Here is a 14,207-nt window from a genome sequence, read left to right as displayed (position 1 = left end):
AGTATTCAGTTTAGTTTTACCTGCCTAGCTCTGCTCTATCGTATCACAGACCCAAAACGTCTTCTTTATTAACCAATGGTATTCACAGCATACAGAGGGAAATCCCACATCACCTCTCCTTTTCTGTCTAAATGAAAAGCAAGGTTTTAACTTTTACATAGTAAAATTACATATACAAAACAGATACCAAACAAGAATTGCAGTTACAATATTTATATCTACTTTATCTTTTATTATAAGTAAGAAAAACTATAACTATAAATTCTTCAACTCCATCAAATACTCCAGAAGGACATAATATTACTTAAGTTAACAGAAAGTACATTGTAAGCAACGTCCAAAACTCTAGAATTGACAGAGACATCTCACTGCCTGGACAGTCACCCAAAGTTCTTCTGTAACATTGGGGCACCCATCTTCAGCCTACAGGTGCATAGTATCTGGCAAACTTTTCCATGAAGCAGGAAATTTCAAAGACAGTTCTGCCTATATTGAAAGTTTGTCAATCACTTTTTTTTCTGTGTCCTGCAGAATGTCTAGCAGACTCTTTTATAAAATAGGAACCCCAAAGGACTATCTCACCTACTTTAGACAAGTTCAGCAGTCATTTTTCTGTGGGTCTTGCATGTCCAGTTCATCAAGCAGTCCAGGCAAGAGTAGTTTCTTGCCCAAATGATCAGCAAGCTCCATAAGGAGTCTCTTTGATGCCCATCTTCCTCTTGAAGTAGCTTGGTGCTGCCAGGAGCTAATGTGTCTCATTGTCATGAAAAGTCCTAAGTTCTCAAGTATTTTAAATGCCATATTCTGTAATATTTGAAAGGTTTGAAGATTATCTATCTAACTGAAATATATATATATACACATATATATAAAACCTAACTAACATGACTACTAGCTTGACTATTATAGATGATCATCTATTAGCCTGTATTATACATTACATTTTTAAATGAGCTGCACAAACACAATACCTTAATCAAGAGCAGACATAAACATATAACAGAATTGACCTTAAATTTGTATCAATAAACCAAGATCCATAACAATGTAAAGTATTCATCTCTCTATAGCATATCCCCTTTTAAATGCAAACAAACATTTATAAACAATCATTTAGGGAATTTGGGCCAAAATCAAGAAGACCAGAGTTCAAATTTGTAGGCCTCACATAAATGCCTGGTGAACTTGGTATCTCACCTGCAATTCCAGCTTTGGATGGCAGAGAGGGAATTCCCCAGAGAAAGCTACCTAGCAAGACTAGCCACATTGGTGAGCTCTGGGTTCAACTGAGCAACCCTGTCTCAAAGGAATAATATAGAAGAGGAACTAAGGAGGATTCCCAATAAGAACCTAGGGCTCACATATGCACTTATGACATACACATGAAAAAGAAGGGGAAAATGCAGAATAAGCAGCAAGGCACTACAGCTAACTATTTGAAGAAAGCCAGTCCGTTTATTTGTGTTTGGCATGATTATTATAACTATCCATGTTTCATATTGACAATCTATATGCAAAATCTCTATAGGTAGTACATTATGGTGGAGAAAACAAAGACTATGAAAAAACTTTGAATTTATATTCATGGTTTTATTGCCACCAGTAATCAAATCATGTTACCTGAACCTTTATTTCCAGATCTCTAGATGCCAAAGTCTAAAAATTAACTTTTCATGGCTGGTTTGGTTGTTATAAGAATTATGGAACATTTGCAAAAAGAAGAATACATAATAGATTTTCTTTTTTTAAATTCTTTTCCTTTTATTTTCAATCTATTTTTACTACCTTTCCCTTAACTCCTCTTATCTCCTCCCCGCCTCTCTACTCACCAGACTTTTTGTTCTTTTCCTCCCACCTCACTCTCTTTCAGAAAAGCCCACAAAAAACCAAAAATATAAAAGCAAACAAATAACAACAATAAAAAAATGAAAAGACAAAAAAAGTAACAAAAACCCCACAAACACCTCATGTAGTTCATTTTGTGTTGGCCAACTACTCTAGACTATTGAGCCTGTACTGGCATGTGGTCGATAAACTCAGTGACAACTTCATTGTAGAAAACTGTGTATCCTTTTGTCGGAGGGTATCAATTGCAAATAGTTTCTTGAGTAGAGGTGGGACCCCCATGTCCACATCCCCTCTCACTTCTGGGACCCCATCTGGTTTGAACTTGTGCCGGTCTTGTATGCACTGCCAGAGTCCCTCAGAGTTGATATGTAAGTCAGTCCTGTTTTGTCTAAAAGACACGGTTTCCTTGGAGTCGTCCCCACCCCAATCTCTTCTAATCTTCACACATTCTCTTCCACCTAGACTCCTGAGCTTTGAGGGGAGAGTTCTGATAAAGACATCTTGTTTAGGACTGAGTGTTTCAGTCTCTCACTCTCTGCACATTGTCCAGTTGTGGACCTCTGTGTTAACTCCCATCTACTACGCAAAGAAACTTCTCTGAGGAGGCACTGCTCCATGGAAATAGCACCATGTCTCAGGAGTCATTTTATTGCCATGTTCCTTTAGCAGAATAACAATATTAGGTTTCCCCTAGACCCATACCTAACTTTCAGGTTCGTGGCCAATTTAACATTGGGCTCCATCTTATGCAGTGGGCCTTAAATCTAATTTTTTAAAAAAGGGTTGACGCTAGGTATGTGTACACGCACTTTTAATCCCAGTACTTGGGAGACAGAAATAAAGAAATCTATGTAAGTATAAGGCCACCCTGGTCTAGTAACAAGCTCCAGTATAGCCAAGACTATGTAGTGAAACTTTGTCTCAAGCAAAAAAAGAAACAAACAAAAAAAGTGGTTGGTTACTCCATAACATTTGTGCCACTATTGCACCAGTGGAGCTTGCAGGCAGAAAGCTGTTGTAGGTCTCCAGGTTTCTAGCTGTGTGATATAGATATTTACCTTTCTCCTCTGGTAGTATTCAGAGTGCCTTCTAGCACCATGAACATTCAGTAAGAGTGAAGCTTCTAGTAGGCACCAGCTCAACTTCTCCATGTTCAGTGACATAGGTATATGTTGTCTTCAGCAATAAAGCCTAACCATCGGGTTGTAGAGAGCAACCAGTAGCCTTGGCAATAGCCTGTGATATTTTGGGGTTCTGTGGGACCCCTGTAGCCAATGACTCAATAAGATGTAGCCCATTCCTGGTATTGGAGGTTTTACTTGTTGACACAAGATGTCTAGTTGTAGCATTGTCTTCCACATTATATAGTGATTCCATTGAGATTCCTTTCATATATGTGTATATTTTTAGGAAGCTTCTACTAAAGTAAGTTTCCATATGGTTTTTCCAAAGGTTTTTCCAAAGTGTAAGTTTTCCCTCTTCATATTCTCTTCTTTACTCTTCTCTTCCATCCCTCTCCCCATTTACTCCTCTTATTCTAGTTTACCCTTTATCTCTCCATATAATAGCTTTTTAAATAATTATTTAGTAATGTTATTTTTATCAAGATTTTCACTTTCCTGTCAAGCTTCCCTTCCCGCATTTCTTCTTATGTGACCACCTGTCACTGAATTAGGCACATGGCTCAACCTGGGATAATTTTCCATTCTCCTAGCTGCAGAGTTTGATCTGGAGCAATGCCTCTGACAAAAACTAGGCTAACCACAGTGTTTGGACAGGGTTTGGTTTGGTTTGGTTTGATGGTAGGTTATAGTCGTTTGGGTTTTGTTTTGCTTTAGTCTTTTGCTTTGTTTTGTTTTGTTGGGTTTGGTTTGGTTTTTTGAGACAAGGCTTTTCTGTGTAGCCTTGGCTGTCCTGGAACTCACTCTGTAGATCAAAACTGGCTTCACACTCAATGATCTGCCTGCCTCTCCCTCCCGAGTGCTGGGATTAAAGGCATATACTACCATTGCCTGACTGTTTGTTTTCCAGTTCCACAAAGAGACTTTTCTCTGGATAAGTGCTGTATTGTTCCTTGTGCTAACAACTAGCAACATACGGCTACCTAAATGTAAGTTTGTTTTTATTTACATATTCATGTGTCTAACTATGTGTATTACACCACAAGTGTGTGGATGGCTGTGGAAGCCAGGGGAAGGCTTCAGATCCTCCAGAGCTGGAGTTACCGGAAGTTATAAGACACCCATATGGGTGCTGGAAACTGAATTCAGGTCTTCTGGAAGAGCAGTATGGGCTCTTACCCACTGAGTCTTCTCTTCAGTCCCATTTATCTAAATTTAAATGAATTAAAATTAAAGTCCGTTGAGATGGGGCATATCTGTAATCCCAGCACTCAGAAAGCTGAAGCAGGAAAACAACTTAAGTTTGAAACCAGCCTAAGTTACACAGTGAGTTCAAGGCCAGCCTGAGCTATATAGCAAGACTCTGACTCAAAACATAAATTAGTGAATTAAATTTATCATTTGTTTTCTCAGCCCTATTAGTGACATAACACTAATCTCTGCCATACTTGACACTGTCAGTACAGAGCCTTCCCACGATTTCAGAAGGTTATAGTGAATGGTGTTGGCATTGTAGAGCAACTATGGTCCCATCAAAAAATTCTAAGAAAGGTTCATAAATGACGCTGATACCAATATCAGATGATTGCCATAATAGCGCTCGACCACTTTATTTCCTGCCTCCACCCTGACTATTTAAATAACACAAGAAATCACCCCCCACACTTTTATTCCTGCTAATAGTTCAACGTGAACCTCTATCATTGATGACCAAAAAGGATCTTATGCTGTTGGGTTTTGAGACAGGTCTAATTATGTAGCTCGAGGTGTCCTTAAACTCACTATGTAGACCAAGCTGGTTTTGAACTCAGAACTCTGCCTCTGCCTCTGCCTCTGCCTCTGCCTCTGCCTCTGCCTCCCAGTGCTGGGATTAAAGGTGTGCACCACTGTACCCAGGCAAGCAAAGGTTCTTGACAAGTCACACTCCTTAGTTTCCAGATAGTCTAGCCTGGTTGTGGCAAGGATCTGTAAGGGAAGCAAAACCAAACCCTTTAAGGGTAGCCACAATGGGTAAAAATTTGGGACTGTTTTTGAAGCTACCTCTCCTACCAGTTTGATGTGGATCTTCCTTATTTTTTCTCTACTTTGACCCCGTATAACAAACACCTTCATATCCCAAACCCCATTATGAGGCAGTTTGTTATTTGCGTGGAAGTTAAGTTTTATTTGCTACAGTCCTATTACCCATCTTTTCTTTCTTCTCCCACTGACTCAGAGCTCTCCTTCTTTTCATCTTTTTGTTTTGAAATTTAAAAAAAGAAAATGTGTGTGTGTGTGTGTGTGTGTGAGTGTGTGTGCGCGCGTGTGTAAATCAGAAGAAGGTGTTGAATCACCTGGAACTGAAATTACAGGAAGTTGTAAGCAGCCCAGTGTGGGTGCTGGGAACCAAGTTCAGTTCCTCTGTAGTAATGGGAAGTGTTCTTAACTGCTGAGCCATCCCAGCACTCCCTAAAAGTCCTCTTTTTACTCACTGTTGACTTCCGGACCCAGTTGAAGGCAATCACTAGATGCTTGCCTCGCATGCATGAAGTCCTGGGTTTGATCCCCAGCCTCCACAATATGGGAAAGAGCCATAATCCCAGCTTTCAGAAGGTAGAGGCATGGGATCAAGAAGTTGAAGATTTTTTTCAGCTGCATGCATAGTAAGTTTGAGACCAAACTTACTAAAGGAGATCCTATTTTAAAAAAAAATAACTTCAAAATAATTTGAAAAGGGCAATTCAAATGTACTCCCAATAACCTAATACCCACTAGAGGTTTAGATGCAACTTCCCCAACTAGATTTAAACTCCTAAATAGTGATTGCGCTATTACTTATTTTGTTTTTTTGGTGCTGGGACTGATCCCAGGGCCTTGTGCATGCTAAGCGCATGCTCTACCACTGAGCTCCAGCCCCAGGCCAGCTATTGCTTTTGAATGTGCCCCTCACCCATGGTCCACCGTTCTTAATGTTTAGGACATAGAGTTCTCTTCACACAGTAGGCAATTATTGGATGCTGGCCAGCTGATTCTCATTCCTGTGCCTCCCTCTTTGGGAGGCGGGTGAGAACAAATCCTTGCCTGGGATGTTGTTGGTGGGTTGACACCATCTGAGGACCTCAGAGAAGGGAAACAATGGTGCTTTTGAGGAGAGGGGCATCATCTGTGGCTTCCCTGTGATTTCCCAGCCTGTTTAGAGCCAACACCAATGCCTTTTAAGAGCAGAGCTCTGAAGATGCTCCCTAGAATGACCTCACATCTTAAGTAGGTCAGCAAAAGCTGACTGGCTCTCTCCAACTCTTTAAGGCCAATTAATTTCTTCCCTTTGTCCCTCTGGAGAGCTGCTGAATAGGGCACGTTTAGCAACCGTAGCCTCAAGCCTGAGTTCCTCTGGGTTTCTGAGGGAGTGAGAATTCTATTCAGAAATCAAATATTTACTCTCAGCACAAAAGGCTTTGATGTATTTTTCAGTTTCCAGGAGGGAAATGAGAGCACCTCCTCTCAGCCTCTCAAAATTTACCCAGGACCCTTGGGTACCCCAGGATCACACCCTGCAACTTTTGGAGATACATTATCTCCACAGAAGCCCTTTTCTCTGGGAGTCTTGTCATATCGAGAGAAATATCCAAGCAGCAAAACCACTGTTCAGGGTGAAGTGAGGGCTGCCTTTTAACTCCTTCTCCACTTTCTAGTTGATGTTTCTCAGAAGCCACTCAGAGAAAGGCCACCTAAGGAAACTTTAGAAAGAAAAGGAAGAGAAAAAATATGTCCTTGGAGAGGGCCATTCCTCACTGTCCAAGCTTCAGAAAAACTTGTTGTGCAGCGAGGGAGCTAGTTAATCTGCCTCTTGTTCTGAAGTTGCCCGCCAGGTCCAGCCCTGCCTCTTCACAACAAAGCTGCACACAAATTCCTTGTTTCCCCGGCAACGCTCCACAGCTCTGAAAGTCTCCTAGCCGCTCTTGGCCTTGCAGCCTCTCTCCATCACACTGCATTGAGCTGGAGAAAGCGGCAGTTACAGCATTGTTTGCGCACAGGCTTACAAATCAAACCCTCAAATACCTTTGGCAGTAGTGGGGAGGGGCACAAGAAACGGGCAGAAAGGGCCACCTCACATCCTGAGCTCAGTCAAAGACGCTGGTGGTCAAAGGTAGGACTGAAGCTGAGACTCAAGGACACTGGAGGAGCAGGACTTCTTGAAACGGCTGGGGTATTAGGATAAAGAAAGGCCTGAGTTTTCCTGGTCATCAACCTGGAGTCCTTGGCTAAGTCTGTAGTAGCTACATGATTTTAGCAAGTTGCTAACCTTTTGGAAGTGTAGGTCTTGTTTGTAAAATGGTTATTATAATCTCTATCTAAAGAGGGTGCTGGGAGAATTGGATTAATAACTGCAAGTAAAGTGTTTGACAGAATCAGGTGAACAAGAGCTGCCTACACACACACACACACACACACACAGGGAGAGAGAGAGAGAGAGAGAGAGAGAGAGAGAGAGAGAGAGAGAGAGAGAAGAGAGAAAGAATGTTTGGGTGGGATACTTCCGTAGGAGGGTCAGAAGTCTGGGAGACTCTCCTCCTCTTGCCGTCAGCTGCAGCCCTCAGCTCTAGTTGTCCATGATGGAAATTTGCTTGAGAAGCTGTCCACTTTTGTTTACTTCCTTTGCTTCTGTGTCTCCTTCTCCAATGTGTGACAACCTGTCCTTTGCTCTGTGCCTCTAGCTGGGGTTCAGATTCCTCTTTCAAGTCCACAGATTCCTGTGGGTGTAGAACCGGGTCCCCACTCCTTTGCTGGATATTGATGGTTCTCAATTCCTAGAGTTGGTATAGTGCCTTGCCATGTGACCCTCACAACCAACCATTGCATCTTCAGAGTCAACAAGACATCCTCCTCTCTCTCTCTCTCTCTCTCTCTGTTGCATTAGTGTGACTTAGTCAAATGACTGGCTGACTTGTTACTGTTGTGGGCCTATTTTGTTGTTAAAAGAGAAAGGAAGGGGGCTGGGAATAAAACCCAAGGCCTTCCACACACGTAAACCGTGAATGTAAATGCAGTGTGGATGGATCTGGGAGGAGTTAAGGGGAGAGCTGGGGTGCATATGATCAAGATACAGTGTATAACATTCTCTAAGAATTGGCAAAAAAAAAAAAAAAATTTAAAAAAAAGAAAGTGGGTGGGATAAATTTTAAGAATGTGAGAGGGATCAGTTTTTCTGAAGGTTTCAAAGAAGGCAGGAGGGGGATGGGGGAGGTGGTAACCAATACCCCAAGCTGTTCTCACAGCTGTTGCTCTTCGTATTTCCTCTCCCTGGCTTCATTTCTTTTCTTTCTACTCTTTTATATTCTCAAATTCATGTTTGTTTATTTATTTTTAACATTTTTAACTACTTATTTACTCCCATTTTATGTGCAATGGTGTTTTGCCTGCAAGGGTGTCTATGAGAGGGTGTCAGATCTCCTGGAACTGGAGTTACAGACAGGTATAAGCTTCCAGGTGGGTGCTGGGTCCTCTGGAAGAGCAGCCAGTGCTCTTAACCGCTGAGCCATCTCTCCAGCCCTAGATATATTTCTTGCCAAAGACATTCCCTTCCACAAAGCAGTTTTGGTAGCCTTTGTGGAAGACTTGGTTTTTGTTTTGTTTTGTTCTGTTCTGTTTCACTCTACTGCCAAAGAGCATTTACAGTTTGGTGAAGGAGAGTGATATGATTCAAAAAAAAAAAAAAATGGCAGGAAGCGAATAAAGGGGAGGAAGGGGAGAGGGTTAAATATAAAATCACCAGTGATGTAATGTTGCCACTGAGGGCAACTGGAAACCTCTGACTGTGCTCTCTCCCTTCCTATAGCAACGCCCAAAGACCAGGAAGAGGCCAGTAGGTGAGGACACTGGGAAACCTAAGCCTAGGATTGTTTAAAAAAAAAAAAAAAAAGAATGATACACTTTTGTAGACGTGTATTCCTTATTTTTTCTTGACTCTAATTTAATTTTACATTATTTATATATAATGGGTTTGTGACGTTTTATAATGAATATACATAACCTATTTCCTCATATTCATTCTCATATACTCTTTTGTTCCGTTCCCACAATCCCCTCCATCTTCCCAAACAGCCCCTCTTCTGCTTCTTTCAAGACTTGTGTCCCTTTGTGTGCCTGACGGGGCTAGAACTCACTATATAGCTTAAACTGGCTTTGAACTCATGGAAATCCTCCTGCTTCTGCCTCCTAGGTGCTGGGATTACAGGTACACACCTACCAAACTCTACCCTTTATGGTGTATACACCTTTATGGTGTATTTACTGTTGTTTGACAATACCAGGAATTGAAGCCAGGGCCTGGCACACATATCAGGGTGAGCACTGTAGCACTGAGCTACCTTTTTCTTTTATGGTTTTTGTTTGTTTGTGGTACCTCAAGAGTCTTGGTCCACAGGCCAGTAACACTCTAACTCTGGCCAAATTAGTGAGTCTCTCTGTCCTTGGTGTCCTTCACAGGGAAATGAAGAAACGGAACAAAGACATATCTCGCTGCAGGGGGCGTCCACTGTTCTGGGTCTGCCCTTCAGCACAAGGAAGGCAGAGCTCACCACTCCCATTCCCCATCTTGCTTTCCAGTTTTGTTGTTGCTGTTTCTCCAGTTCACGAAGGCGCTTACTTAGGATGGTGACTCAGTTAAAACCACTAGCTTCCAACACACACTCTAGGGTTGCAGCTGGTGGGTAAGTACATGGTGGACAGGTCAGGGTGGGGCTCTGTTCTGAGCTGCAGGGCCTCCGTTGGAGTCAACTGTGAGGACAGCAGCTCTGGGCTGCTCAGGGTGCAGAAATCTCTCCCCTTCCAAATGCATTTAGATGAGTACACCCAGAGGGAGAGCCTGAAGAACATACAGAAGCATAACAGGGTGAGCAAGGGCACATAGCATAAACGCAGTCCTTTGATAAGTATTTTTGAAATCTGTAACATGAGGACCAGCTCGTTGGGGTTTCTGTCCCGCCCAGTACCCCAACAAGCCAGCAAGTCCCAAGGAAAATCACACGGAGTCTACATCAGGTTATAAACTGATTGGCTCATTACGTCAGGCTTCTTGTTAACTCTTATAACTTATATTAACCCATTATTCTCATCTATGTTAGCCATAATGGCTCAGTACCTTTTCCAGCGGGGGCAGCTTACATGTTGCTTCTTCAGTGATCTGCGCAGGAGTGCCGGAGGGACCTTCCTCCTCCATAATCTTAGTCTATTCTCTTTGCCCCGCCTCTACTTCCTGTCTGGTTGACCCGCCTATACTGCCTGCCTGGCCAATCAGCGTTTTATTAAAATATGATTGACAGAATACAGATAATTCTCCCGCACCAGAAATCCCCTGTTTTGGATTTCTCCACTGATGCAATAAGCCAAATCCAGCCAAATTAATAGAACCAGGTTTAAAAAACAGAGCAAAAGCAACTTCCGGGTGACTCTGCAAGGGGGCGGGTGGGGGGGGGAGAGACAGAAGAGAAATCATGTGACAAGTTAGTGGTTGTGTTTAAAATACTCTGTAGATGTGGTTCTGAGCATCTCAGAGGAAGGAGCCACTTCTTGGCAGGATTTCTGAAGGAGGGGTTTGGAGAGAGTGGAGTGTTGACCTCAACATCCTTTCATTGAAGAGCCTTTATTTATTAGAAAAGGAACACATATAAGCAGGCGATTATAAGCTTCTGCAAGTCTGCTCTTCTCAAAACCACCCAAAACAGGATTGCTAAATTATTCATTGTTCACTAAGATGGATGAAGGCAAGGCAGAACCCATATGTGTTTGTTGCTGTGATCTTCCCCTGAGCCTCTGCCTTTCAGGGGACCCACTGTCCTCCTTAGTTCCGTTTGTTAGGTCCTCAAGCAGTTCAGTCATTGGGACACTCAGACTGGCTTTCTCCTTCTTTCCATCCACCCCAGATCCTCTCTCAGGATTAAAATGGGTGTAGGTGGTCTGTCTGAGGTGACCTAGCAAGAGGCCGACAGTACGATGTCTCCACAAGCTGTTCTGAGATCCTGTCGCTGGTCTAGAGAGCTCCTTTCCAGCTCTAACCACAGCATGTAGGTCTGTCTCATCTCGGGCAGCAGAGTTCCTATACACAGGGCACCGTGCACCCTCGTCTGCTTTCTGCCAGTTCTCTACCTCTGAGCACCTCTGAGTCTTCCACCGGCTTTCGGACATACGTACATTCTGGAACGCTTGCAAACTCTGTACAGGTACAGGTGTCAGAACCCTAAGCCTCACGGCCAGAACGGGGGACAAACAGGGTGTTAGGTATTTAAATCCTTTTTAGCTCTCCCTATGTCACAGTTTGTTTTCCACAGTGCCTCAGACTAAAAGGACCAGACATCAGGCTTTCTGCTTCCTGAACATCATATTTCCTTTTTCCCACTCAGGAAATCTCAAACCATCACAAACAAGAGTGGCTCCTCTAAAACATTAAAAAATAACTGTGATCTGGTCTACAGGCTGCTCCATGACATGTCAGAGGGACGGATGAAAGAAATTATAATCCTCTATCGCCCTTCGCGTAGACTGGCTATTAATTTCTTTTCATCTTCTTGCTAACTTTAAAATGCAAATTTAAATGCCAAAAGCTAAAGCTGACTTTCCCTTCTGCTTTGCACGTCTGCTGGAACAATAGCTTTCCAGAAGCAGACAGGTGCCTGGAGTTGTCTATGCAAAAGTCACAGATTCAGAGATTAAAAAAAGAGAAAAGCTTACAGACTTCAGAACGTTTTCTGGAGTTCCACCAGGATGCTCTCCCAGGCTCAGATGGGCAATATGGTGGTACTTCAGTCTTAGAAAACTGGCCTGGCTGAGCGTGGTCTGTATTGTAAAAAACAGGTAGAGACAGTTGCTATGTTTGCACAACTAAGACAAGGGATAGAAGTAACTGATGGGGACTCATGAAGCCAGGTGTGGCAGTACGTGCCTGAAACCCTAGCACTTGGGAATGGAGGGAGAAGAATCAGGAATTCGGGGCCACAGTGAGACTTTATCTGGAACAAATAAGAATAGAAGGAAGTTGAGAACTTTGGTGTTACTGAAATAAAATTATCCTTGCATGATAAAATGATCCTTGCAGGAATGAAAAAGGAAGCAATAAAAGGCAGCTTTAGAGAGGAAGGAGACTGTGGGTACTGTTGAGACAGCGCCATGAACAAAGGTGCCTGTGGCCAACCCTGATGACCTGAATTCAGTACCTGGGACCCACATGGTGGAAGGAGAGCATCAGCTCCCCCAAGCTGTCTTGCACGCGTGCGCGCACGCGCACACAATAAACAAGTTATAATTTTTGTTTTGTTTCCTATTTTGAAACAGGGTTTCTCTGTATAGCCCTGCCTGCCCTGGAACTCACTCTGTAGACCAGGCTGGCCTCGAACCTAGAGATCTGCTTGCCTCTGCCTCCTGAGTGCTGGAACTAAAGGTGTGGGCCACCACTTCCCAGCAACAAAATATAATTTTAAAAAAAAATGTAAAAAGGTTATGGGAGAAGGACTCATGGGGCACCACTTCTTCCTAAAGAGTTAGATAGTTGGGGGCTGGAGAGATGGCTCAGTGGTTAAGAGCACTGGCTGCTCCTCCAGAGGTCCTGAGTTCAATTCCCAGTAACCACATGGTGGCTCACAACCATTCGTAATGAGATCTGGCGCCCTCTTCTGGCATGTGGGCATATATGGAGGCAGAATGTTGTTTACATAATAAATAAATAAATAAATAAATAAATCTTTTAAAAAAGAGTTAGATAGTTAATAGTTGCTGAGGGGAAAGAGAGTCATTTTCTTTAGTGGTGTAACCACTGGGAGGTTACCAATGCTCCAGTAAGAATCCCTCGGCCCATATCCATGCACACATCCCTAATTAAACTTAGTGGAACACAAAAAATAAGAACAAAACAGAGCAAAAAAATAAATAAACAAAAGCATAACTTATCTAACTTATTTTTCAGTCTCCTCCCAGCTTCAGAGAACTGTTTCTTTTGTCTTCAATAAACTTTGCTTCCTTGCTGGCCATCCTCTGACCCCGGCTGAAAAAGATATGAAGTTAACAAGAGGCCTTATTGGGAAGGTGCTCCCAGCAGAACTGAGAGGGAATAAGAGAAGGTAATGGCGGGGGGGGGGGTGGCAAATAAACAAAATATATACATGTATGACATAGTCAAGGAATTTTTAAAAATTTAATTTGTTTTCTTTTAAAGGAAGAGGGCTGATGAAACAGGGCATCGTGGTACACGCCTGGAATTCCAGCCCTCGGTAGCAGGAAGATCACGAGTCCAAGATCAACCTCATCTACGTAGAAAGTAGGAAGCCAACCTTGGACACCGAAGACCCTGTCTCAAAAACAAGGACAAACAGAAGTGTAGGGAAGGCCTTGCAGTGCCAACTGTGAATTGCTAGTGAGAATAAAAATGTCCTGGGCTCTTTGGAAAACAGTTTTGGAGTTCCATAAAATCTTAGACATAGGTGTGGTGGGTATGGTGCCATCTGCACAGCACAGCCATAACAGGCAAATCCAGGGAGAGCAGATCAGTAATTAGTGGGGCTGGAGAACTATAGTGACTGACAACTAAGATATGGGGAGAACCAACTGGAACGAAACATTTGTGACAGCCTCAGAGCCTGCTGAAAATACTTACGGTGAATTTCCTAATGTATGAATGATATCTAAATTTAAACGGTTTAAACATTAAAAGAAAGGGAAAAAACAAGACTGTGTGGGGTGGCCATCAAAGTTGGAGTCTATCAACACAGACTAGTTTTGACTTTAAGATTAAATACATTCACCTATAACTTAAATAAATAAATAAATAAATAAATAAATAAAAATAAAATGTCCTTTTTGGCGTTTTGTTTGTTGATTTGGGTTTCTATTTCATTCTGTTTTTATAATGTAGTCCAAACTTGCCTCAGACGCACAGCAATCTTCCAAGTGCCCAATCCTCCGAGTGCTGGGATCAAAAGCATGCATCACTATGCCTGTTTTGGATTTTGGAAACAGAGTATCACAATGAACCTTAGGCTGTTCTTGAACTCACAGTCTTCCTGCCTCTGCCTCCTTAGTGCTGAGATTGCAGGCCTACTCCACCACACCCAGTCCTAAAAGATTTCTCCCCAACAAAGCATTTGCTGAGCATTCTATACCACGATCTTCACCAATCTCCCCCAACAGTTCCTCCAAGAAGACTATCACTTTAGCGGTTTTACAGAGGTGAAATCAAGGGCTCACAGACACTGAGTCTGTCCCATTATCACA

General features: G+C 42.6%; 1 long non-coding RNA gene across 1 annotated transcript; it reads left to right on the top strand.

Moving 5' to 3' along the window:
• Positions 1-6,940: 6,940 nt before the first annotated feature.
• LOC125409580 (uncharacterized) lies at positions 6,941-13,784 on the top strand. The gene is made up of 3 exons (XR_007234826.3): positions 6,941-7,095; positions 12,904-13,057; positions 13,153-13,784. It is a non-coding gene; the product is annotated as an uncharacterized LOC125409580 (long non-coding RNA).
• The last annotated feature ends 423 nt before the right edge of the window (positions 13,785-14,207 follow it).

The sequence above is a fragment of the Myodes glareolus genome, chromosome 4 (genome assembly GCF_982192425.1).
Source record: "Myodes glareolus chromosome 4, mMyoGla1.1, whole genome shotgun sequence".
Lineage (NCBI taxonomy): Eukaryota > Metazoa > Chordata > Mammalia > Rodentia > Cricetidae > Myodes > Myodes glareolus.
Note: the sequence above shows the minus strand (reverse complement) of the source record. Positions and strands in the feature narration are given on the sequence as shown.